The sequence below is a fragment of the Scyliorhinus canicula genome, unplaced genomic scaffold (genome assembly GCF_902713615.1).
Source record: "Scyliorhinus canicula unplaced genomic scaffold, sScyCan1.1, whole genome shotgun sequence".
In the NCBI taxonomy this organism is placed as follows: Eukaryota; Metazoa; Chordata; class Chondrichthyes; order Carcharhiniformes; family Scyliorhinidae; genus Scyliorhinus; species Scyliorhinus canicula.
In genome coordinates this window covers 939,473-965,289 of record NW_024055726.1, presented here as the reverse complement: position 1 = coordinate 965,289, position 25,817 = coordinate 939,473, and the positions used below count along the sequence as shown (strand labels likewise).

General features: G+C 48.8%; 1 long non-coding RNA gene across 1 annotated transcript; it reads left to right on the top strand.

The window, feature by feature from the left end:
- The first annotated feature begins 610 nt into the window (after positions 1-610).
- Positions 611-17,238, top strand: LOC119960714. Its single transcript, XR_005459499.1, has 2 exons — positions 611-684; positions 15,886-17,238. It is a non-coding gene; the product is annotated as an uncharacterized LOC119960714 (long non-coding RNA).
- The last annotated feature ends 8,579 nt before the right edge of the window (positions 17,239-25,817 follow it).

Sequence of the window (25,817 nt, the reverse complement as noted above, 5' to 3'; positions counted from 1 at the left end):
TACATGTAGTAAAGCTGTTATATCTGTGCATGGTGTCAGTGAGAGTATTAATCGATTCACATCACTCACATCTAGTAACTGGAAACAATGCATATAAAATGACAAATCTAATGCACACATTTTTCATCCAGGCACGCACTGAGCGGCTGCATCTAGTTAAAATAAGATGAGATCAATGATAGCATGGCCAATCCACCTAACCCGCACATCTTTGGACTGTGGGAGGAAACCGCAGCACCCGGAGGAAGCCCATGCACACACGGGGAGGACGTGCAGACTCCGCACAGACAGTGACCCAGCCGGGAACCGAACCTGGGACCCTGGAGCTGTGAAGCATTTATGCTAACCACTATGCGACCGTGTTGCACTGACTCCACGTGCCAGTGTACTCCGGGTTCTCCCACAGTCCCAGATATCTGCATCTCTGGTTGGGTTGAGGGGTGGGTCCAGGACATGTGCTCTTTCAGAGGGTCAGTGCGGACCCGATGGCAGAATGGTCTCCTTCTGAACTGTAGAAATTATGTAACTCTGAATTTTTCAATGTCCTTGGAATGACACGAGGACCTTAAATACCTAAATCTTCCCCTCCTAAATCTATGATTCTACTTTTCAGGTAACCAGTAGAGGGAGCGTTGATCTGAGAGTTGTTCGGAATTAAGTCCATCAGCCTCTTCCAGATCTTCCGTAAGTGATTGTGTCATTTAGTATTGTTATTTTAACTGTGTCATTGACCGCGAATCCGCCATCAACGTTTCACTGCCGAACCGGAAGAATGTGTAAACTTCACACAGTCTGGCTCGGATCCGTGTTACCAGCACTGCCCTCGCCCCGGATCCAGATTATCATATTCTATATTCTATCTATGTTCCATTTGCATAGGATATTTGAAGAAACTGCCCAAGTGGCCTTACTGTCGTTATTTTCAAATGGGCACTATTTGTTCCGACCTCTGATATCTCATTGCACAGTGCTATTCAGGAAATATTGCAGATTCGGGAAAGGTGAAGTAAATGCCCAAATGATCAGCTGGTATGTTCTCACCTTTCAAAATAGTAAAAAAACATTTTGTCAGGTCGAAGACCTGTTCCTCAGACTTGGGACCATGATGCTCAATTGTAATTAGCCCAAAATCACCTTCAGCTTTACGCTGACAAATTGGAAATGGAAGAGCCACATCCACAATTTGAACCACCTTGAACATTTCAGCGCCTAAATCTGTCATGTATTTGGATGAATATCGCTGATACCCACATTCACTTCGTTGACATTCCACTGAATGAAATTGGAATTGGAACTTTCATATGAACAGTTTCCCGAAAGGAGCAGGTCAGAGACTGGGTTCCCGTCACAAATATTCAAGCTCTTGCTCCCTAAAGCCTATAATACAAATAATGGAGGCTGCGTGAGACAGGGGGAGCCAAGTGGGCCCCAGGTAGCCTCCGGATGCAGCATCTGGCAGTGTATGCCATAAAATGGAGGTTTAAAGGGAAACCAGATCAGCAAAAGGAGGCAACTGACCATAAAAGAATGGGGGTTTAGCACGGCAGAGGAGGTTGGTGCGGATCTGCAGTGTACTGACAGTCAGGGAGATTCTGCTTTGTTCGGGTGTCAGTTAGGACCGGGGAGACGGTGAGGTTGGGATTGGACGGTTTGGGGGAGGTGGCCAACAGGCTGGAGAGAGCGTCGCAGATCTCAATGGTGGTCAGGCCGAACAAGAAGGAGTAGGACATGTGTCATGGGGTTGCTCGGACTTAAATGGTCTCAGACTGGAGAGAATGACAGTAGGAACCGGAAGGTGAGCTTGAGTAGGAAGGACTGATCGAATCAGACAGGGTGCGTGTTGGACCATCGTGGATTGTCTCATCGGAGTGGCTGGGATTAAAAGGGAGATTTGGAGGTCAGACTGGAAAAAGTGCCGGCACAAAGTGATCGTTGTGAGTCCGGGAGTGTGGCTCAGTAAAAGAAGGCTGTTCACTCCAATTGGATGTGTGAGTTGAAGTGGAGAGGGCCAGTCCCGGTGGGAGACTGGCCAGAGGTGGAATATTCAGTCCGAGAGAAGGGGTCAGTCACAGGCGAGTCGTCAGAGTGGGAAGGGGAGTGAGCCGGCGAGAAAAGATCAGTCCTTGGGCGGGGGCTGATTCAATCCAAGAGAGGATGGTGTGTGTTGTAAGGGTGTTCACTGCGAGAGAAGAGGTCAGCACGGGAGGGTAATTCAGTCTGAGAGGGGACAGTGTGTCCAGTAAGAGGGTTCAGTCCTAGAGGTCAGTCCGAAAGGGTAATTCAGTCTGGGACGGGGTGGTGTGTGCAGTAAGTGGGTTCAGAGCGAGGCGTCAGTCCTGAAGGGCAACTCAGTCTGAGAGGGAATGATGTGTCCAGGAAGAGGATGCAGTGCGAGAGGTCTGTCCGGGAGGGTAATTCCGCCTCAGTGGGGATGGTATGTGCTGTAAGGGGGTTCACTGGGAGAGAAAGCGTCAGTCCGGGAGGGTAATTCATTCTGAGACGGGATGGTGTGACTAGTAAGGGGGCTCAGAGCGAGAGGTCAGTCCGGGAGGGATGTTATGTCCGGGAGAGTAATTCAGTCTGAGAGGGGATGGTGTAACAGTGAGAGAGTTCAGAACGATAGGTCACTCCGGGAGGGTAATTCAGTCTGTCAGAGGATGATGTGTACAGTAAGGGGGTTCAATGCGAGAGGTCAGTCCTGAAGGATAAGTCCGTCTGGAGGGGTGGTGTGTCTAGTAAGCGAATTCAGAGCGAGAGGTCACACCGTGAGCGTAATTCAGTCTGAGAGGGGATGTTGTGTTCTGTAAGAGAGTTCAGAGAAAGAGGTCACTCCGGTAGGGTAATTCAGTCTGAGAGAGGATGCTGTGTACAGTAGGGGGGTTCAATACGAGAGATCAGTCCTGAAGGGTAAGTCAGTCTGAGGGATGGTGTGTCCAGTAAAGGGGTTCAGAGCGGGAGGGCCAGGAGGGTCATTCAGTCTGAGAGGGGATGGCGTGTACAGTCAGGAATGTGAACTCAGTCTGTGAGTGGGTTGTCAGTCCAAGAGAGTGTCAGTCCGGAAGGCGTGATTAGTTAATGAAGACAGAGTTGTCCCGGAGGGAGTTTAGTCCGGGAGAGGTCCGTCAGCCTGGGAGTGGACACAATCCCAGCGGTGGCATTAAGCAAAGACCGTGGGTTTAGGGCGATCGGAGGAAGGTCAATCTGAGAGGGGCTTGTACAGTTCAGGAGGTCAGGTTAGTCTCAGAGAACATGTCTTTCAAGAGAATGCAGTAAGTCACGTGGAAGGCTCAAGCCAAGAGGACGGAGACAGAACTACGTTAGAAAGACTCAGAGCCGAGAGGGCTGGTCGTCACAGAGGAATCAGTCCCCGAGAGTGTACACAGTCCGAAAGAAGTGGCATCCCAGCACGGCGGTGTCAGTCCCCAAATTGTGTGCCAGATCGAGACAATGGTACCCTTGTAGAAGGCGTTATCAGTCCTAAATTGTGTGCCCCAGGCCGAGAGAATGGGACATCACAGAAGGCGTTGTCAGTCCCAGAGTGCACTCCCACTCCGAGAGGAGACATCCGAGCAGGCGTTGACAGTCCCGAGTGTGTGCCCAGTCCGAGAGAAGGGACATCCCAGAAGACGTTGTGATTCTGAGTGAACAGATTATTCCGGAATCGAGTCTGAAACCAGTAGGATGGATCAGACTGGCAGAGCTCGTGGTCAGTCCATGAGAAGGGGTGAGTGAGGAGAAGGGTTCACCCAATGACGATGGGTCAGTGTGTGGGGTCTGTCCATGAAAAGGGGTAAGGGTGAGGGGTCTGTGCGAGAGGCAACGTCAGTGTTAGGGGAGCGCTCCGCGTGAGAGGAGTCGGCAATGTAAGAGGAGAGTTCATTCGATGAGTAGGGGTCACTGTGAGGCGAGGGTCACTGTGAGGGGAGGGCTCAGTGTGGGGGAGGGCTCAATGTGAGGAGAGGCGTCAATGTGTGGAGAGTTCAGCCCATGAAGATGGGCGAGTGTGAGGGATCAGTCCATGAGGAGGGTACATGGTGTGGGAACGGGTCAGTGTGTGGGGAGGGGTTCGGTGTGAGGTGAGGGGTCAGTGTAAGAGGAGGGGCCAATGTGAGAAGAAGAATCAGCGTGAGGAGGGGACAGTGTGAGAGGAGGGGTCAGTGAGAGGGGTGGTCAGTGTGAGAGGAGGGGTCAGTGTGAGCGGATTGCTCAGTGAGAGGAGGGGTCAGTGTGAGAGGAGGGGTCAGTGTGAGAGGAAGAATCAGTGTGAGAGGAGGGACAGTGTGAGAGGAGGTGCCAGTGTGAGAGGTGGTCAGTGAAAGGGGTGGTCAGTGTGAGAGGAGGCGTCAGTGTGAGAGGAGGGCTCATTCAAGAGGAGGGGTCAGTGAGACAGGAGGGGTCAGTGAGAGGGGTGTTTCAGTGTGAGAGGAGGGTCAGTGTGAGAGGAAGAATCAGTGTGAGGAGGGAACAGTGTGAGAGGATGGGTCAGTGAGAGGGGTGGTCAGTGTGAAAGGAGGGGTCAGTTGTGAGCGGATTGCTCAGTGAGAGGAGGGGTCAGTGTGAGAGGAGGGATCAGTGTGAGCGGATTGCTCAGTGAGAGGAGGGGTCAGTGAGAGAGGAGGGGTCAGTGCGAGAGAAAGAATCAGTGTGAGAGGAGGGGACAGTGTGAGAGGAGGGGTCAGTGTGAGAGGGGTGGTTAGTGTGAGAGGAGGGCTCGTTCAGAGAGGAGGGGTCAGTGAGAGAGGAGGGGTCAGTGAGAGGGGGGGTCAGTGTGAGAGGAAGAATCAGTGTGAGAGGAGGGGACAGTGTGAGAGGAGGGGTCAGTGAGAGGGGTGGTCAGTGTGTGAGGAGGGGTCAGTGTGAGCGGATTGCTCAGTGAGAGGTCAGCGCGAGAGGAGGGGTCAATGTGAGCGGATTGCTCAGTGAGAGGAGGGGTCAGTGAGAGAGGAGGGGTCAGTGTTAGAGAAAGAATCAGTGTGAGAGGAGGGGACAGTGTGAGAGGAGGAGTCAGTGAGAGAGGGGTGGTTAGTGTGAGAGGAGGGCTCATTCAGAGAGGAGGGGTCAATGAGAGAGGAGGGGTCAGTGAGAGAGGCAGAATCAGTGTGAGAGGAGGGGACAGTGTGAGATGAGGGGTCAGTGTGAGAGGGGTGGTCAGTGCGAGAGGATGGATCAGTGAGAGGGGAGGGGGCAATGTGATAAGGAGGAGCCAGTGAGGATGTTGCAGTGTGAGAAGAGGGGCCAGTGTGAGAGTAGAGGTCAGTATGAGGGCAGGGTTCAGTCCGAAAAGAGGGGTCAGTGCGAAGCATCAGTGTGAGGGGAGGGGAAAGTGTGATGGGAGGCGTCTGTCTGAGGCGAGGCGTGTGTGAGAGGAGGGTCATTGTGAGAGGAGTCAGTGTGAGAAAGAGGTCAGTGTGAGCAGAGGGATGTGCGAGGCGAGGGGTGTGTGAGAGGAGGGTCAGTGTGAGAGGAGGAGTCAGTGTGAGAAAGTGGTCAGTGTGAGGAGAGGGGTCAGTGTGCGAGGAGGGGCCACTGAGACAGGAGGATGCGGTCCATGAGTAGGGGGTCAGTCTGCGGGGTGGGGTCAGAGTGAGGAGGAGATGTGTGTGAGGAGCGAACAGTGTGAGAGGTGAGGCCCATGTGGGAGGAAGGGACAGGCTGAGAGGAGGGGTCGGTATGGGAGGAGGGCTCAGTGTGAGAGTAGTAATCAGTCTATGATGAGGGGTCAGTGTGAGAGGAGCCGGTCTGAGAGTAGGGCGTCAGTCAGAGGAAGGGTGAAAATGAGTGGAGGGGTCAGAGTGAGTGGAGTGGTTAGTATGACGGGAAGGGTCAGTCAGAGAGGGTTCAGTGTGAGAGGAGCGGTCAGTGTGAGGGGAGGTGAAAGTGTGATGGGAGGCGTTAGTGTGAGGGTAGAGGTTAGGGTGAGATGAGGGTCAGTGTGAGAGAAGGAGTCAGTGTGAGAAAGGTGTCAGTGTGAGGAGAGGGGTCAGTGTGAGAGGAGGGGTCAGTGTGACAGGAGTTTTCAGTCATAGATATGGGGTCAGTCTGAGGGGAGTGGTCAGAGTGATAAGAGGGGTTTGTGTGTGAGGGGGAACAGTGTGAGAGGTGAGGACAATGTGCGAGGAACAGGCTAAGAGGAGTGGTTGGATTGGGAGGAAGGATCGGTGTGAGGGTAGTAGTCAGTCTATGAGGAGGTGTCAGTGTGAAAGGAACGGTGAAAATGAGTGGAGGGGTCCAACTCAGTGGAGTGGTCAGTATGGGAGGAAGGGTTTCGTATGACGGGAGGCGTCCGACTGAGAGGGTTCAGTGTGAGAGGATGGGTCAGTGTGAGGAGAGAGGTCAGTATGACGGAAGTTTCAGTCCTTGAGGAGGGGGTCAGTGTGAGGGGAGTAGACAGTGTGAGAGGAGAGGTAGGTGTGTGAGGTGATGAGGGGCCAGGATAAGAGGTGAGGTCAATGTGTGAGGAAGGGTCAGGCTGAGAGGAGGGACCAGTGTGAGGGTTGGAGTCAGTGTGAGAGGAGCCTGTCTGAGAGGAGGGTGTCAGTGTAAAAGGAAGGGTCAAATGAGTCGAGTGGTCAATGTGAGGGGAGAGGTCAGCGTCACTGGAGGTGTCAGTATGAGAGTAGGGGTCAGTGTGAGGAGGGGTCAATGTGCGAGGAGGGGCCCGTTTGATAGGAGCGGTCGGTATGATAGGAGAGGTCAGTGTGAGGGGAGGGGTCAGTGTGAGTGGACGGTTCAGTTTGAGATGAGGGGTCAGTGTGAGAGGTAGTGCCACTGTGAGAAAAGGGGTCAGTGTGAGGGGAGGTGTCAGAGTGAGAGGTTTCAGTTCATGATGTGGTGCCACTGTGAGAGGAGGTCAGTGTGAGCGGATGCGTGTGTCAGAAAACAAGCGTCAGAGAGGCGGAGTCAGTGTGAGGGGTCATTTTGAGAGGCAGAGTCAGTGTGAGGGGAGAGCTCTGTGTGAGAGGAATGGTATGTGTGAGGGCAGATGTCAGTGTGAGGGGAGTGATCAGTGTGAGGGACGGGTCTGTGTGTGGGGTGTGGTCAGAATAAGGGGGGTAAGTGTAAGACGAATGGTCAGTTTGAGAGGTGAGTGTGAGGGGATGGGTCAGTGTGAGAGGAGGGGTCAGTGTGAGAATAGTGGTCAGTGTGAGGGGTCAGCGCGAGGGGTCAGTCTTAGAGGCGGTGTAAGTGTAAGAGGAGAGGTCAGTTTGAGAGGAATAGTCAGTGTGAGAGGAGGGGTCAATGTTAGCGGAGAAGACAGTGTGATGGGGGGGATCAGTGTGAGGGGAGTGAACAGCGAGGGGAGGGGTCTGTGTGAGAGGAGGGGTCAGTGTGAGAAGAGGGATCAGAGTGAGACGAGTGGTCAGTGTGAGGTGACAATGTTTAAGGAAGGGTCAGTATGAGAGGAGGTTTCACTCCATTAGGAGAGGGTCAGTGTGTGTGAAGGGGTCATTGTGAGATGAAGTGTCAGTTTGAGGTCTGGCGTGTGTGTGAGAGGAGGTATCAGTGTGCGGGGTCAGTGTGAGAGGCGGGGTCAGAGTGAGAGGAGAGGTCAGTGTGAAGGGAGGGGTCAGTCAGAGGAGGGGTCAGTGTGAGAGTCGGGCACAGTGCGAAGGTAGGGTCATTGTGAGAGGAGGGGTCAGTGTGAGAGGAGGGCTCACTGTGAGACGAGGGGTCAGTGTGAGGGGAGAGGTCAGGGTGAGGGAAGGGTTCTGTGTCAGTGGATACGACTCTGTGATGGGAGGGATCAGAGTGAGGGGAGGGATCAGAGTGAAGGGAGGGGTCAGTGTGAGGGTAGAGACCAGTGTGGGGAGGGGTCAATGTGAGAGGAGGCGTCAGCGTCAGAGGAAGGGTCAGTGTGAGGGGCCGAGTCTGTGTGAGTGGAGGGGTCAGTGTGAGAGGCAGGATCAGTATGAGGCAAGTGGGCAGCGTGAGACGAGTGTTCACTGTGAAGGGAAAATATTGAAGAAGGGATCAGTCTGAGAGGAGGTTTCAATCCATTAGAAGGGGTCACTGTATGTGGCGACGTCAATGTGAAAGGAGGGGTCAGTGTGAGAGGAGGCATCCGGGTGCTAGAAGCGTCAGTGCTGGAGGATAGGGCAGTGTGGTCAGTCACAGATGAGCGGTCAGTGTGCGAGGAGGGCACAGTGCGAAGGGAGGGGTCAGTGTGAGAGGCGGGGTCAGTGTGAGAGGAGAGGGCAGCGTGAAGGGAGGCGTCAGTCACAGAGGAAGTGTCAGTGTGGAGAGGAGGGCACTGTGCGATGGGAGGGGTCAGTGTGAGAGGAGGGCTCACTGTGAGAAGAGGGGTCAGTGTGATGGGTGGGATCAGATTGAGGGGAGGGATCAGAGTGAGGTGAGGGGTCAGTGTGAGGGGAGGGGTCAGTGTGAGGGAAAAACCAGTGTGGGGAGGGGTAAATGTGAGAGGAGGAGTCAGTGTGAGAGGGGGGTTAGTGTGAGGGGACGAGTCAGTGTGAGAGGCGGGGTCAGTGAAGAGAGGGATCAGTGTGAGGCAATTGGTCAGCGTGAAACGAGTGTTCAGTGTGAGGGGAGGTTTCAGCCCATTAGGAGGGGCCAGTGTGTGTGGCGCAGTCACTGTGAAAGGAGGGGTCAGTGTGAGAGGAGGGGTCAGGGTGCAAAGAAGGGTCAGTGTGGGAGCAGGGGTTAGTGAGAGATGAAGTGTCAGTGTGAGGGCAAGCGTCACTGTGAGGAGACGGGTCAGTGTGAGAGGTGGTTTCAGTCCATGATGAGGGGTCGCTGTGAGAGGCGTGGTCAGTGTGAGAGGAGTAGTCAGTGTGAGAGGATTGGTCAGTGAGGGGTCAGTGTGAGAGGTTGGGTCAGTTTGAGAGGAGGGGTCAGAGTGAGAAGAGGGGTCAGTCACAGAGATTGGGTCAGTGTGGGAGGAGTGCTCAGTCTGAGGGGATGTGTCAGTTAGAGAGAAGGTGTCAGTCTTAGAGCAGGGGTCAAAATGAGTCGAAGGGTCAGTGAGGGGAGAGGTCAACGTTACGGGAGGTCTGAGTATGAGAGGAGGGGTCAGTATGAGTGTAGGAGACGGTCTATGAGGAAGGGTCAGTTTGTGAGGAGACGGTCTGAGCGGAGGACGTCAGTGTGTTAGGAAGGGTCAAAATGTGTGGAGGGGTCAGAGTGATTGGAGTGGTCAGTGTGAGAGGAATGCTTCAGTGTGACGGAAGGGATCTGTCAGGTAGAAGTGTGAGAGTACGGGTCAAATAAGGTTGAGTGTGAGTGGAGAGGTCAGCGTCACGGGAGGTGTCAGTATGAAAGGTGGGGTCAGTGAGAGAGGAGGGGTCAGTGTGAGAAGACGGAACAGTTTGATAGGAGGGGTCAGATTAAGAGGAGGGGGTCAGTGTGAGGGGAGAAATCAGTGAGAGGAAGGTTCGGTGTGAGAGGAGGGGTCAGTGTGAGAGGAGGGATCAGTGTGAGAGGAGGGGTCAGTGTGAGAGGGGTGGTCAGTGTGAGAGGAGGGGTCAGTGTGAGGAGGAGGGATCTGTGTGGAGGAGGGGCAGTGTGAGAGAGGGATCAGTGCGAAAGGAGGGTCAGTGTGAGAGGTGGGGTCAGTGTGAGAGGAGAGATCAGTGTGAGACGGGTGGTCAGCATGAGGGGATAATGACGAAGGAGGGGTAATTGTGAGAGGAAGTTTCAGTCCATCAGCAGGGGTCACTATGTGTGCTGGGGTCAGTGTGCGAGGAGGGGTCAGTGTGAGAGGAGGGGTCAGTGTGAGAGGAGGGATCAGTGTGAGAGGAGGGATGTGTAAGAGGAGTGATCAGTGTGACGGGACGGGTCAATGTGAGAGGAGGGATCGGTGTGAGGGGAGGGACCAGTGTGAGGAGAGGGATCAGTGTGAGAGGAGGGGTCAGTGTGAGAGGAGGTGTCAGGGTAAGAGGAAGGATCAGTGTGAGGGGAGGAATCACGGTGAGGGGAGGGATCAGTGTGAGGGGAGGAAACAGTGTGAGGGCTGGGATCAGTGTGAGGAGGGATCAGTGTGAGGGGAGGGATCAGTCTGAGGGGAGGGATCTGTGTGAGGGGGGGATCAGTGTGAGGGGAGGGATCAGTGTGAGGGGAGGGGTCAGTGTGAGGGGAGGAATAGTGTGAGGGGAGGGATCAGTGTGAGAGGAAGGGACACTGTGCGGGGACGGATCATTGTGAGGGGAGGGGTCAGTGTGAGGGGAGGGGTCAGTACCAGAGTAGGGACAGTGTGAGGGGAGGGATCAGTGTGAGGGGGGATCAGTGTGAGGGGAGCAGTCAGTGTGAGGGGAGGAATCAGTTTGAGAGGAGGGGACACTGTGAGGGGAGGGATCAGGGTGAGAAGAGGGGTCAGTGGTGGGAGGACGTTTCAGTGTGAGAGGAGGGGTCTGTGTGAGGGAAGGATTCAGTGTGAGAGGACAATGTTGAAGGAGAGGTCAGTGTGAGAGGACGGGTCAGTGTCAGTAGAGAGGACAGTGTGATGGGAGGGATCAGTGTGAGGGGAGGGATCAGTGTGAGGGGATGGTTCAGTGTGAGGGTAGGGGTCAGTGTGAGGGGAGGGAGCATTGAGGAGAGGGTGTAGAGTGAGGCAAGTGGTCAGCGTGATTGGTCAGTGTGAGTTGACGATGTTGAAGGAGTGGTCAGTGTGAGAGGAGTTTTCAGTCTATGAGGAAGGGGTCAGTGTGTGTTGCGGGGTCAGAGTGAAAGGAGGAATCAGTGTGACTGGCGGCGTCAGTGTGAGACGAGGGGTCAGTATGAGGGGTAAATGTGAGAGGCGGGGTCCATGTGAGAATAGAGATCAGTGTGAGAGGAATTGTCAGTTTGAGAGGTGTGGTTAGTGTGAGTTGAGGGGTCAGTCACAGATAATGGGTCAGTGTGAGAGGAGTGCTCAGTGTGAGGGGGGGTGTCAGTCGGAGAGAAGGTGTCAATGTGAGGGGAGGGTCAGTGTGAGAGGAGGGCACAGTGTGAGCGTATGGTCAGTATAATTAGAGGTGTCAGTATGAGGAGGGGACATTTAGAGGTAAGGGATCAGTGTGAGGGGATGGACCAAAGTGAGGGGAGGGATCATTTTGAGAGGAGGGGACAGTGTGGGGACTGGGTCAGGGAGAGAGATAAGGGATCAGTGTGACGGGAGGGTCCTGTGTGAGGGGAGGGGTCATTATGAGGGAGGGGTCAGTGTGAGGGGAAGAATCAGTGCCCTACATTAAACAGAGACTATTTAAACAGTGGCCAACGTTAAACAGAGACTATTTATAAGGTGCACTTGATTAAACAGAGGCCATTTAAACACTGTCCCACATTAAACAGACTATTTAAACAGTGCCCCTCATTAGAGACTATTAAAACAGTAGCCTACATTAATCAGATTATTTAAACAGTGCGCCTCATTAAACAAAGACTATTTTAACAGTGCCCTGCATTAAACAGACTATTATAAGAGTGCCCTACATTACACAGACTATTTAATCAGTGCCCTACATTAAACAGAGACCGTTACAACAGTGCCCAACATTAAACAGAGACCGTTTAAACAGTGCCCTACTTTAAACAGAGACTGTTTAAACAGTGCCCTACGTTAAACAGAGAATATTTAAACAGTGCCCTACATTACACAGAGACTATTTATACAGTGACCGAGATTAAACAGAGACCGTTTAAACAGTTCCCTACATTAAACAGTGGTCATTTAAACACTATCCTACATTAAACAGAGACTATTTAAACTAGCCTACATTAATCAGATTATTGAAACAGTGCCCTACATTAAACAGAGACTATTTAAACAGCGCCCTCCATTAAACACAGACCGTTTAAACAGTGCACGACATTAAACAGACTATTAAAACCGTGCCCTACATTAATTAGAGACTATTTAAACAGTCCTGCATTAAAGATAGACTATTTAAATAGAGCCCAACATTAAACAGAGACTATTTAAACAGAGCCCTACATTAAACAGAGACTCTTTAATCAGTGCCCTACATTAAACAGAGACTATTTAAACAGTGGCCAACGTTAAACAGAGACAATTTATAACGTGCACTTGATTAAAACAGAGGCCATTTAAACACTGTCCTACATTAAACAGACTATTTAAACAATGCCCCTCATTAGAGACTATTTAAACAGTGGCCTACATTAAATAGAGAAAATTTAAACAGTGCGCCTCATTAAACAAAGACTATTTTAACAGTGCCCTGCATTAAACAGTATTATAAGAGTGCCCTACATTACACAGACTATTTAATCAGTGCCCTACATTAAACAGAGACCGTTAAAACAGTGCCCAACATTAAACAGAGACCGTTTAAACAGTGCCCTACATTAAACAGAGACTGTTTGAACAGTGCCCTGCGTTAAACAGAGACTATGTAAACAGTCCTGCATTAAAGAGAGACTATTTAAACAGAGCCCTACATTAAACAGACTATTTAAACAGAGCCCTACATTAAACAGAGTCTATTGATTCAGTGCCCTACATTGAACAGAGACTATTTAATCAGTAGCCTACATAAATCAGATTATTTAAACCGTGCCCTATATTAAACAGAGACTATTTAAACAGTCCTGCATTATAGACTATTTAAATAGAGCCCTACATTAAACTGAGACTATTTAAACAGAGCCCTACATTAAACAGAGACTCTTTAATCAGAGCCCTACATTAAACACAGACCGTTGAAACAGTGCCCTACATTAAACAGAGTCTATTTAATCAGTGCCCTACATTGAACAGAGACTATTTAAACAGTAGCCTACATTAACCAAATTATTTAAACAGTGTCCTACATTAAACAGAGACTATTTAAACAGTGCCCTACATTAAACACAGACCGTTTAAACAGTGCACTACATTAAACAGACTATTAAAACCGTGCCCTACATTAAACAGAGTCTATTTAAACAGTGCCCTACATTAAACAGACTATTTAAGCAGTGCCCCTCATTAGAGTCTATTTAAACAGTGGCCTACATTTAATAGAGACTATTTAAACAGTGCGCCTCATTAAACAAAGTCTATTTTAACAGTGCCCTGCATTAAACAGACTATTAAAAGTACCCTACATTAAACAGACTATTTAAACAGTGCCCTACATTAAACAGAGGCCGTTGAAACTGTTCCCTAAATTAAACAGGCTATTAAAACCATGCCCTACATTAAATAGAGACTATTTAAACAGTCCTGCATTAAAGAGAGACTATTTAAACAGAGCCCTACATTAAACAGTGACTATTTAAACAGAGCCCTACATTAAACAGTCTATTTAATCAGTGCCCTACATTAAACAGAGACTATTTAAACTAGCCTCCATTAATCAGATTATTGAAACAGTGCCCTACATTAAACACAGACCGTTTAAACAGTGCACTACATTAAACAAACTATTAAAAAAGTGCCTTATATTAAACAGAGACTATTTAAACAGTCCTGCATTAAAGATAGACTATTTAAACAGAGCTCTACATTAAACAGAGACTATTTAAACAGAGCCCTACATTAAACAGAGACTCTTTAATCAGTGCCCTACATTAAACAGAGACTATTTAAACAGTGGCCAACGTTAAACAGAGACAATTTATAAGGTGCACTTGATTAAACAGAGGCCATTTAAACACTGTCCTACATTAAACAGACTATTTAAACAATGCCCCTCATTAGAGACTATTTAAACAGTGGCCTACATTACATAGAGACAATTTAAACAGTGCGCCTCATTAAACAAAGACTATTTTAACAGTGCCCTGCATTAAACAGTATTATAAGAGTGCCCTACATTACACAGACTATTTAATCAGTGCCCTACATTAAACAGAGACCGTTAAAACAGTGCCCAACATTAAACAGAGACCGTTTAAACAGTGCCCTACATTAAACAGAGACTGTTTGAACAGTGCCCTACGTTAAACAGAGACTATGTAAACAGTCCTGCATTAAAGAGAGACTATTTAAACAGAGCCCTACATTAAACAGACTATTTAAACAGAGCCCTACATTAAACAGAGTCTATTGATTCAGTGCCCTACATTGAACAGAGACTATTTAAACAGTAGCCTACATTAATCAGATTATTTAAACCGTGCCCTACATTAAACAGAGACTATTTAAACAGTCCTGCATTATAGACTATTTAAATAGAGCCCTACATTAAACTGAGACTATTTAAACAGAGCCCTACATTAAACAGAGACTCTTTAATCAGAGCCCTACATTAAACACAGACCGTTGAAACAGTGCCCTACATTAAACAGAGTCTATTTAATCAGTGCCCTACATTGAACAGAGACTATTTAAACAGTAGCCTACATTAACCAAATTATTTAAACAGTGTCCTACATTAAACAGAGACTATTTAAACAGTGCCCTACATTAAACACAGACCGTTTAAACAGTGCACTACATTAAACAGACTATTAAAACCGTGCCCTACATTAAACAGAGTCTATTTAAACAGTGCCCTACATTAAACAGACTATTTAAGCAGTGCCCCTCATTAGAGTCTATTTAAACAGTGGCCTACATTTAATAGAGACTATTTAAACAGTGCGCCTCATTAAACAAAGTCTATTTTAACAGTGCCCTGCATTAAACAGACTATTAAAAGTACCCTACATTAAACAGACTATTTAAACAGTGCCCTACATTAAACAGAGGCCGTTGAAACTGTTCCCTAAATTAAACAGGCTATTAAAACCATGCCCTACATTAAATAGAGACTATTTAAACAGTCCTGCATTAAAGAGAGACTATTTAAACAGAGCCCTACATTAAACAGTGACTATTTAAACAGAGCCCTACATTAAACAGAGTCTATTTAATCAGTGCCCTACATTAAACAGAGACTATTTAAACTAGCCTCCATTAATCAGATTATTGAAACAGTGCCCTACATTAAACAGAGACTATTTAAACAGCGCCCTACATTAAACACAGACCGTTTAAACAGTGCACTACATTAAACAGACTATTAAAAAAGTGCCTTATATTAAACAGAGACTATTTAAACAGTCCTGCATTAAAGATAGACTATTTAAACAGAGCTCTACATTAAACAGAGACTATTTAAACAGAGCCCTACATTAAACAGAGACTATTTAAACAGTGCCCTACATTATACAGAGACTATTTAAACAGTGCCCTACATTAAACAGAGACCATTTAAACACTATCCTACATTAAACAGACTATTTAAACAGTGCCCCTCATTAGAGACTATTTAAACAGTGGCCTACATTAAACAGAGACTATTTAAACAGTGTGCCACATTAAACAAAGCCTATTTAAACAGTGCCCTGCATTAAACTGACTCTTAAAAGAGTGCCCTACATTAAACAGAGTATTTAAACAGTGCCCTACATTAAACAGAGGCCATTTAAACACTGTCCTACTTTAAACAGACTATTTAAACTGTGCCCCTCATTAGAGACTATTTAAACAGTGGCCTACATTAAACTGACTCTTAAAAGAGTGCCCTACATTAAACAGAGAGTATTTAAACAGTGCCCTACCTTAAACAGACTAGTTAAAGAGTTCCTACATTAAACAGAGACTTTTTAAACTGTGATCTACATTAAACGGAGACTATTTGCCCTTCTCTGCTTTGAACCTGGATCAGGTAATGGGATGGGGCATTCGGCATCGACAGGGTTCATTCATGAACGAGGGTCATCACGAGACTTTAGAAGTTGAATTGGAGTGCATAACGTGAACCCGGGGCGGGAATGTTCAGTAAATATATTTTGGATATTCTGTTTGTTCTGAGTCACCGTCCTTCCTGCTCGTGGCAAAGTTTCTCTTTCTATCATCTGCACCATGTTTGAATTCAAAACATTTTACCCCAAAACGTGACACCTCCCTGTAATGATGTCGTCTAAAATACTGACCACGCTCACAATGTTTCTTTTTTCCAGGTTTCTGCTCACGTAAAGCCACTTTGTGATATCTGCGAGATTGTTGCCTTTAACATTTGAACAACTGATGACTCCTCCTGAAAATTTCAAGCAATGGTCACATCTGGTAGCTATTTTTAAAACGACTTCCTCAAGCAGTCATCTGGAGCTCTGCACTTCACTGAGATACGGATGTGTAGAATAGGCCGAAACTAACGGTTGACAAAATTGCAGTCATTGTGCAATTAACATATAGAAAAGCTTTAATTGTCATAGTCAATGTTTCCACCTGCTCCATCTTGAAGCACGGACACTTACATTTACATTCTTTGTCTTGATCTGGCCACGCGGGGATCTGGAAAACGTTCAGAGTTTGCAAACAAAGTCAACTATTTCATAATTTTTGTTGCATACATTTTAAGAGCTTTCCTACATTTTTCATAAGAAGATCATCATTTTCTTAGACATTCGGACAGGAGTAGGCCTTTCAGCTCCTCGAGCCTGGACCTCCATTAGTTGCATACACCGCGTTTGGCGTTTATGACAGTTGAAAAACTACTGTAACATTGTTCACATCTGACTATATAAACGGCACCCTTTTCTATTAGTCTGCTGGAACTGGTCGTGTCATTGATGTAAGGATCTGTATAGAGGGCCGAGACTTAAATGCAGACAGTGAAGCAGCTGCTGTTTGTGGGCAGCATTTATCATGCAAATGAGAAGGGAAATTCAGCAATCCATGCGATAATGGTGGGCACGGGAGGCAGAAACGCTGTCCGTGTGCAGTTTTCACATTCTCCCCGTGTCGGCGTGGGTTTCGCCCCCATACAATAGACATGTACAGGTGAGGTAGATTGACCAGGCTAAATTGCCCCCTTATTAGAAAAAAATACTCTAAATGTATTTAAAAGAAACAGTGAGGGGGCAGCATGTGGCTCAGTGGTCAGCACTGGGACCGCGGCGCTGTTGAAACGGGTTCGAGTTCCGGCCCTGTGTCAATGCCGGTGTGGAGTTTGCACATTCTCCACATATCTGCGTTCATTTCACACCCACACCCACAAACCACAAACCCATTTCTCACCCACAAACCAAAGATGTGCTGGTTAGTTGGATTGGCCACGCTCAGTTGACCCTAAATTGGAAAAGAGAAAATTAATCACCGTCTCTAATTGTTTTTGAAAATTCAGTGAGCGCGATGGAGCTTGTGTGTGAGGGATATGTTTATCAGCAGGAGAAGGAGGGCTGAGTTAGAAAAGTCACTTCATATAATAATTACAGCAGGATCACTATCGACGCAAACATGTCTTTGGACTGTCACACAAACCCACACTGGATACATATCTGTGCTCTTTTAATAAAAACCTGCGTATAAAATGTTGCACGTTTAACTATGGGCGTAAAACGCGTTTATTGGAGTGTATTAACACGCCTCCGAGTTCGACGTGTGCTTAACACTACTAGGCTCTGTTCTATGTAATTATTTAGCTCTGGAGTCGCCAGTTGCCGTATAGGCAACGTCACAAGTATTCCAAGGTCAAGTTCAAAGTAATAAAGACGATACACCGATTAGTAAAGTTCAAACGATCAATATTTATTATACAGTTATAATAAATACTCATGCACACACTAAGAGACTAAGCTATAACTAAACTTAAGCAAACAGAATACTTATCTAACAGGAACAGGCAAGGTCAGAGAACGAGGCCTTCGTCCTGGTTTTGTCTGCAGCCTTCAGCAAGCGTTCTGGTACTTGGGAGTCTAGTGGGCTTGGATCGCGTAGCGAGCGTTGAACTTACGGTTTCGGCGGCTGGTGCTCAACGGCTGGAGTCAGGATGCAAGATGTCAGTCAGAGCCGGAGCACGGGTTTAACAGACCGGGGCTCTGTGGGGGATTTGCTTTTATACCCCTCTCTCATGTCCTTGCCCCCTTCTAGGCGGGCTCTACCTTTCGGTACCGATTGGAACGTTTCCAAACGGCTACCTTCGAAATCCTCCAATGCGGGGCTTTCCTCGATGTTGGGGGGGGTGGTTTCGATATTTGTTACTCTGGTGCCATCCTGTCTACTCCACCAATTAACTGCTACATTGAGATGGAAATGTTGCCATTGTTTGTGTCTGGATCTGGGCTGCCTCATCATGATGTTAAGCGCTTTGCCATTAACACCTTTGCTTGGAGATCTGCACCTGGCCAGAAAACTGGTTTGCTGTTTGCAAAATGCTAATTAGTTGAGAGCAGGCTGTCTGTTCTTACTAAACAGGCTTTCCCTGCTGCCTTCCATTTTAGTTTGGCTCAGTGTCCATTTTGCGTGGCCAGCATGGCTACATTCCCTCCTTGTGATCCTCACAATCATACTATTGTGAAGGATCACCTATGTACTTTGCCTTCCTTGTGTTCTCTGACCTCTTGCCAGTTCCTGTTCTACTCTGTTCCTAAACTATGGGAAGAAGAAAATTTTTTTTAACTAACATCTCTACTTGGCCCTATGTCAAAAGGGACATGCATTACTACAACTGGGAACCTCTACCTATCACTATTAACCTTAACCTTAACTTAAACATTTAATCACTCTAAAACCTTAACCATTCACACCACAACATCACACTTCCCAACTCGGCAGTCGAGTATGGAACAATATAATACATGGCTGAATTTTATTTACAGAGTGTTGTAATCAGTGAGGGGTTTGGTGGAATCCGAAGATGGGGGATTGCACTCTATAGATGGGTCAGGTGCTGGAACGAGAGGCTCTCCTCTTCCATTTCCTCAACCTGAGGGTCTGCACTAGGATGATGAGGATCGCGATCACCAACAGTGATTCGATTATGTAGGACATGGAGTACCACGTCATGAATTTAGTACACCAGGTCTGAACCTCGCTGATCAGAGCTGAGCACTGGGGGTTTGCTGTAATGGAAACATTTACGGTGGGGGTTGTGGGGGAAACGTGTCTTGTTTCCACACATATACATATGACATTAAACAGTAATAAGTGGGCTTCCATCATCTTTTGTTGTTCTTCTTCTTTCTCTTCCTTCTTCCTCCGGTATTGACAATCCTGGCTTCGACCTCTGTCTCGTCCTTTGAAACCTTTGGGATCAAGCACAGTATCTGTCAATACACAGTTTAAGACCTTTACTTGTTAGTGCATCTGTCTTTCAAAACCCAATTGACCCTTTAAAATGACTGGCTAAGTCACACCCTGTGACTCCCCTCATTTTTTTTCAAAAAGCGAATTTAAAGACCAGCATACACCTAACAATCCTTCCTTCTGCGAGCCGTCTCGCAGGCTTTGCTGATTTATCATCCGAATGTTTCCGGATGTAAATAGCATGTGGGATGGCGGCCGAAGGGCTACCTAACGTAAAATGAAAACAAACTTTGAAATAAACATCCGAATGAGTTGCGTATGGGCCGCGACGGGTACGAGTTGGATGGGATCCCCGGGTAGGGCGTGCTGTGCCATACCCGAGCTTGGCTGACCAAGGGTTGGTTCTCAGACAGGGCGGGTCCTCAGTGCCGTTTGTCCACTGCCTGAGTAACCTGGAAAGAAACGGGTACGAATGTGTTGACCATGACTTGCAGCCTCTATTTCGCCGAATAGAGGGGCACCTAAAAAACCAAGGGAGCCAAGATGCTCCAACTGAGGACATCACTGAAGTTCTCAGAGATATCTGCGGACAAGCTATTTGGCGTGTGGCCTTACAGCTTTGGAAAGGATCTCCAATCAAACCGAAGTTCTCAAAAGTTTCGGCAGACAAACTAACGTGTATGTGAGGTGGTCACAATCTTTTCAGCTGAAAAGAAGATGTCCATCCTCCAGCTGAACAATGTACAATCCTGAGACAAACAAACATAAAACGAAGACAAACATACGTGCAGGTTCCATCAGAAAGGACATCGTTTCCCTCAAACGATTCCTATCTTACATCATCTGGACACCTCACTTTGATTCTGCCTCTGTGAACAGGGTCACAAAGGGGTTGCCGTGTCGGGAGTCAGACACCGTGTCGTCCTGCTCTCCCGGATCCCACACCCTGGTGTGGATCAGGCATGCAACTTTGGAATTGTGTGACCGGGGGTCACTCTCGTCATTGCGGACAAGTCTGTAGAAATTGTCCCTGTGCCATTGTGTAGTGTCGAGTGTGTTGTCGGGGTAGTCGGGGTCGGGTGGTGGTTCTGGATATTTGAGGTAGGTGACTTCCATGGGGTCACTGGAGTCGGGGTCGTAGTTGGTGCAGTGTGGGCTGTATGGCTGTGTGCTGTCGCTGTCTTCAGAGTCAGTGTCAGTCCTGCTGTCTCTGCTGTGGCAGCTTGTGGGCGTGTCGGGGCGTGGTCTGTAGTGGTCTGTGGGCGGAGTCGTGGGCGAGTCCGTGGATGAACTGGTCTGTGAGGGGGATGGTGGAAAAGTGTCTCTGGTGGGCGGGGTGAAGTGTTCTGCTGCATCCAGCAGGACATGGTGAGCATGGTTGGCCTGTGTTCCATATGCCTTTAACTGGTTTATATGGAACCACGCGGTCTTCCCATTAGGATACTTTATCCTGTAAACGGAGGGGCTAATTTTGTCCGAAATTGAGTAGGGACCGGAATATTTTGGAGCCAAAAACTGCTGGGGTTATAAACAGATAACATTACCTGTTGCCCAACCTGGAATTCTGTGGTGTGGACGGTCTTATTGAAACAGGCAGTACGTTGCTGTCGGCGTTTCCCTAGCTGGACTGCGGCTGCGAGCTGTGCAGACCTCACAGTCTCAACTAGATCTTTAACTGCCTTTTCATGTGTGAGGGCCGTCACTTCGGGGCTTGTCATGTCCAGTCCTAAAAGGAATTCTGTACCTTTCATAGGGCGTCCGGTCATGAGTGTGTGTGGTGTGTATCCTGTCGATGTGGAGACAGTGTTCCTTATGAACATAAGTGCAAATGGGAGCACTGAATCCCATGTGGAATTATTCTCTTGAACCATTTTCCTAAGGGTAGTTTTTAGGGTCCGATTCATGCGCTCCACAATCCCGCTGGACTGTGGATGATACGCAATATGGAAGTTCTGTTTGATTCCGAATATTGTCAGGACGTTCCTCATGACCCGTCCTGTAAAGTGAGATCCCTGGTCCGAATCGATACTTCGGGGTAAACCCCATCTCGTGAAGATGTGGTGGGTCAGGATCTTTGCAGCTGTCTTTGCTGTATTTGTTCGTGAGGGAAATGCCTCTACCCACTTGGTAAAGGTATCTATCACCACCAGAACGTATTTATAGCCATTCCTGCAAGGGGGCAATGGACCTATAAAGTCGATCTGGAGGTTTGTCCAAGGGCCGTTAACTGGGCGAGTATGCCGAAGTTGTGCTTTCTTAGAATACCGCTCCGGGTTATTCTGAGCACAAATCAGGCAATTCTCTATGTAATGTGTGACATCAGTCCTGAGATTAGGCCACCAACAGAGTTGCCTGAGGTGCCTCGTTGTTGCATCAATTCCCTGATGCCCGTGTCCGTCATGGAACAAGGCAATCATCTAATTCCTGTCCTGCTTCGGGACCACATAAAGTTGGTCCTTAATGATCACACCCTCATGTGTGGTCAGTGTGTGTTTAAAGTGCTCGTAAGCAGGCACAAAGTTTCCCTTGAAAACCTCCCTGAGGTCTCCGTCCTGTTTCTGTGCTGCCACGAGATCTTTAACCTCTGTTTGTGAGACTTGTACTGCGCTCACAGGGGCGCTAGCTGGTGCGCTAGCTGGGGGGGTCCATAAGTGTCCTCTCCTGGAACCTGCCTTAGCCAATGCGTCGGCTTTTACATTCCCAGGGGGTGATGACCTATGGTGGCTTCGAACTTTTATAATGCCGAAGGTCCTGTCCTTCGCTTTCTCTAGGATATGCTGGAGTAAGGGGGCTGATGGAAGGGGTTTTCCGTCTGCGGAGACAAAACCTCGTGTCCTCCACAGGGGCAGAAAATCTGTCAGGCTATTGCAGACATATAAGCTGTCTGAATATATGTCTGCTGGGCTGGGGAAAGAATCGGGGTGGTCCACTATGTACGCTATGGCTGCTAGCTCTGCTGCCTGCGCGCCTAAGTGACCTGGTAACTTAAGAGCTATCTCTTCGAGAGCGCGCCCCTGCGCGTCCTCTACATAGATGCCGCATCCTGTGATACGCTCACCATTTAAAACTGTGGAGGAACCGTCTACATAAATCCTCAAGGGTCCACACGTGTCTGTGGGCTGGGGGCTTTGTTTTGGTTTCCCTATCTTCCTGGGGGGTGTTTTTGCTAAAAAGGGTCCTGTGTTATGCAGGGGAGCTACAATTTCACAGTCATGGGGCTGTCCGGGGTATTGGAGGTTGTCTGCTAAATATGTGTGTGTGCGTGTCCGTTTTACAGTAATGTCCCGTCCTTGTAAAAGTAGGGTACACCTAGCTGCCCTAATCTGGCTAACTGAACCGTCCTTCAGTCGACCGTCTAGTAGTAGCTGTGTGGGTGTATGTTCGGTTAGAATGGTGATGGGGTTTAGTCCGGTGATGTATGAGAAATACTGTACTGCCCAGAAGACAGCAAGGAGGTGCCTCTCACAGGCTGAAAATCCTTGTTCTACCGGGTCTAACAGTCGGGAGGCATAAGCCACTGGTCTTAGCTGCTCGTGCCGTTCCTGAAGCAACACGGCCGAGAGGGTCAGATCTGTGCTCGCTACCTCGATTGCGTACGGTGAAAGTTGGTCGGGGACTAGCAGCGCGGGTGCTGCACTAAGGGCTCGTTTCAACTCTTCCACAGCGCCTGTATGCTGCGGAAGCCATTCCCAGGGGGCTCCTTTCTTAAGGAGGTCTGAAAGTGGGGCGGCTTTTGTCGCGAATCCGTCTATGTGGTTCCGACAATAGCCAACCAGTCCTAAAAACGACCGGAGGGCTGATACATTTTGGGGAAGGGGCAATTTGACAATCGAATCAATTCTTTTGAATTCGATCTCGCGTTTGCCGTGCGTGATGACTGATCCCAAATACATCACTTTACTTTCCAATATTTGGGCCTTTTTCGGGTTAACTTTACAGCCAATTTCAGTCAAGAGTTCCAGGAGTTCGGCCAGAAGCGAAATGTGCTCTGCTTTTGTGTCTGTCTGCAGTAGTAGGTCGTCTACATACTGTACCAGACATTCGGGTCGGGAAAATTTTTCTAATCCACTTGCCAGCTGTCGGTGGAAAATGGAGGGTGAATTGTGGAATCCTTGTGGGAGGCATGTCCACGTGTACTGCTGAGTTTTAAAAGTGAATGCGAATTTGTATTGGCACGCTTTTGCCAATGGTATTGACCAGAATCCATTACTGATGTCCAATACCGTGAAGTACTTGGCGTTGAGACCCTGCTTGAGCATGGTCTCGGGACTAGTAGCTACCGTTGGGGCTACTGCGGGGGTTACTTTGTTGAGTTCCCGATAATCGATGGTCAGACGCCATGATCCATCGGGCTTCCTCACTGGCCAAATAGGGGCATTGTTGGTGGAGGCTACCGTTCTCAGTACACCTTGGTCCAACAAGCTACCTATAACTTTTTCTATTTCCACCTCTGCCTCGAGGGGAAATCTATATTGCTTTTGCGGTCGGGGGTCCTGTCCGGTAACATGAACTTGTCCAGTCATTCTGCCACAGTCATGACGGTGACTTGCAAATGCTGTCCTGTGTTTGTTTAGTAGGGCCTTAATTTGTCTGTCGGTGTGGAGTGTAGTCAGGTCGAATGAGTACTCTCCCACTGCGCTAATCCGATTAGCGTAGTCTCCTACTGTGAGGGTGGCTGGGGCTCTGTCTGATCTAGCCATTCGCCAGACACACTGGTTCACTGGGTCGAACGACAAGCTATGAGCGTTCATAAAATCTATCCCCAGGATGTGCTCTGCTGTCCGGGGAAGATTTACTAAAACTACGGGGTGCCTTGTGCTAATGTTCCCTAGCTGGATCGCTACGGGTGCTGTGATATGTCCCTGCTGCGAGTGTCCGGTGAACCCGCTAAGTGTGATGGTGGAGGTGGTCGGCCACGTGTCTGAGTGTGCCGTGGTTGTGGAGTTAATGGTGGTGCGGGATCCTCCTGTGTCCCACAGTAACTCTATGGGCTTCCCTTTGACTTTCGCCGTGACTACGGGCCTCCCTGATGAGTCCCATAGTGTGTCACAGACCCAAGTGGGGGAGCCCGAACACCGTCAGTTCGTCTCGTCCACATTGGTGGGTCCTGACTGTACTGCTACATTGTGGATGGGTTTTGCCTTGTTGCGGTTCAGAGTGCCTGTCTGCTGGCCTCTCTGAGATCGCTGGGGTGCTTGGCACTCTTTAGCCCAATGCCCTAACTGTCCACAGTTATAGCATTCCTGTCCTTTCTGTTGTGGGCTGCTCTTGCCTTCATTTACCCATGCGGGCTTCTGGTGCTCTCTGACTGCTTGGATATCTGCAGCAGCCTGAGCCTCTTCTGGGGATCTAACTTTTCCTTTTGCCTGAAGCGATTGCTCCCAAGCGCGGGACAATCTTTTCAGGACCCATTTTTCGTTATGGGCCTCTTCTGAGGGGTCGTAACTGTTGCAAGCGCTCTGTCCTGCTTCTGTTGCGTGTGAGATAATTGTGCGCGTCCACTTAACCATGTTGTCGCGGGTTAAATGCGCTCTATCTAGCTGTCCGAAAACTGCGCTGAAATGAATCCACAGCCTTCCTGCGAATGCTGTGGGGTGTTCGGATCTCTTCTGCCTGCACTTATTCAATCCTTCTACGGGGTCACCTCTATTGTACCCGATGGCATCTAAAATGGCAGTGTGCATCTCCTCTAAGCTGCCTCCTGCCACGTTCTGTGGGTCGGGGAGGGCTGCTACTACACTCTGGTCTAAGCTCAGCACGGTGAGCTTAACCTGCTCTCTCTCATCCAGGCCGTACATGGTAGCCTGCTGCTTTACTTTAGCGAAAAACTGGTGGGGGTCTGCGGTGGGGAGGAACGGAGTGATCTTTTCACAAGCGTCCCTTAGCTGGGTTACTGTTAAAGGGGTGGTGTAAGTTATGTCTGGGGCGCCTTCTGATTCGGCTTTCCTCTGTGTGGTTACGGGATTCATGGGTGCGGTTATGATCTGAGCTGGGGGGGGTTGGGGTGCCTGTCGTTTCTGCTGAGCTGCTGGCGCACATGTTCCCTGAACATAACGCTGCGCTGTCTCGCTTAATTCCTGCCAATCTGGGGCATTTTCCCCATCTAACTGAGCTCCAAAGGTGCTTTGGAAGCCATTCTGCACCGAAAGCAGAGATTGCAGTTCCGCAATCTGTTTCCTGCATTTCGCGTGGTCAACTGTGCTTTGTCTTTGTTCGGTCGTTGCAGCATGGAGTGCTCTCAAAGCTGCTTTGAGATCGGAACATTGCCTCTGCAATGCCTCCACCTGCTTTTCCGATTCCTGTCTTATCAGAACGGCACGTTGCACGTCCTGATAGGCTTTCTCATACTGGGTCTGGGAACTGTTCAGATGAGCTAGACAAGACTGGTGAGCCCTCTTGGCATCATCCACCTCTCTATCCTTCTCTGCCAACTTCCCTTTTAATTCCAGGTTTTCTTTCTCGATGTCCCTGACATCGACCTTACTCATTCGGTTCCTTTCCTCTAAATCTGCCCGGAGCGTCCTGATGACCTCCTCTGCGCCTCGCAACTGTGCCAAGCAGGACACAATCGCCATCGGCTTGCGTGCTTTACCTAAACTCTTTTTGTGTATTTGAGAGAGGTTCTCCCACCAAGTATGACCTATACTTCCGGGACCTGTCTCCTCATTTGCACAAAACTCTTTCCAAAGGGGCCATCCCTTTCCTTGTAAATATTTGCGGAGTTCCAGCTCCCACGTGGGACACTGGCCTACTCTGCTACTGCTGCTGGTCGCTGCGACCACAAACTTTGCTGGATCCATCAGACGTTCCATTGCCTGCATGGCCATTTCCTCTGACTCTCTTTTTATAATTTGGAACAGGGGGT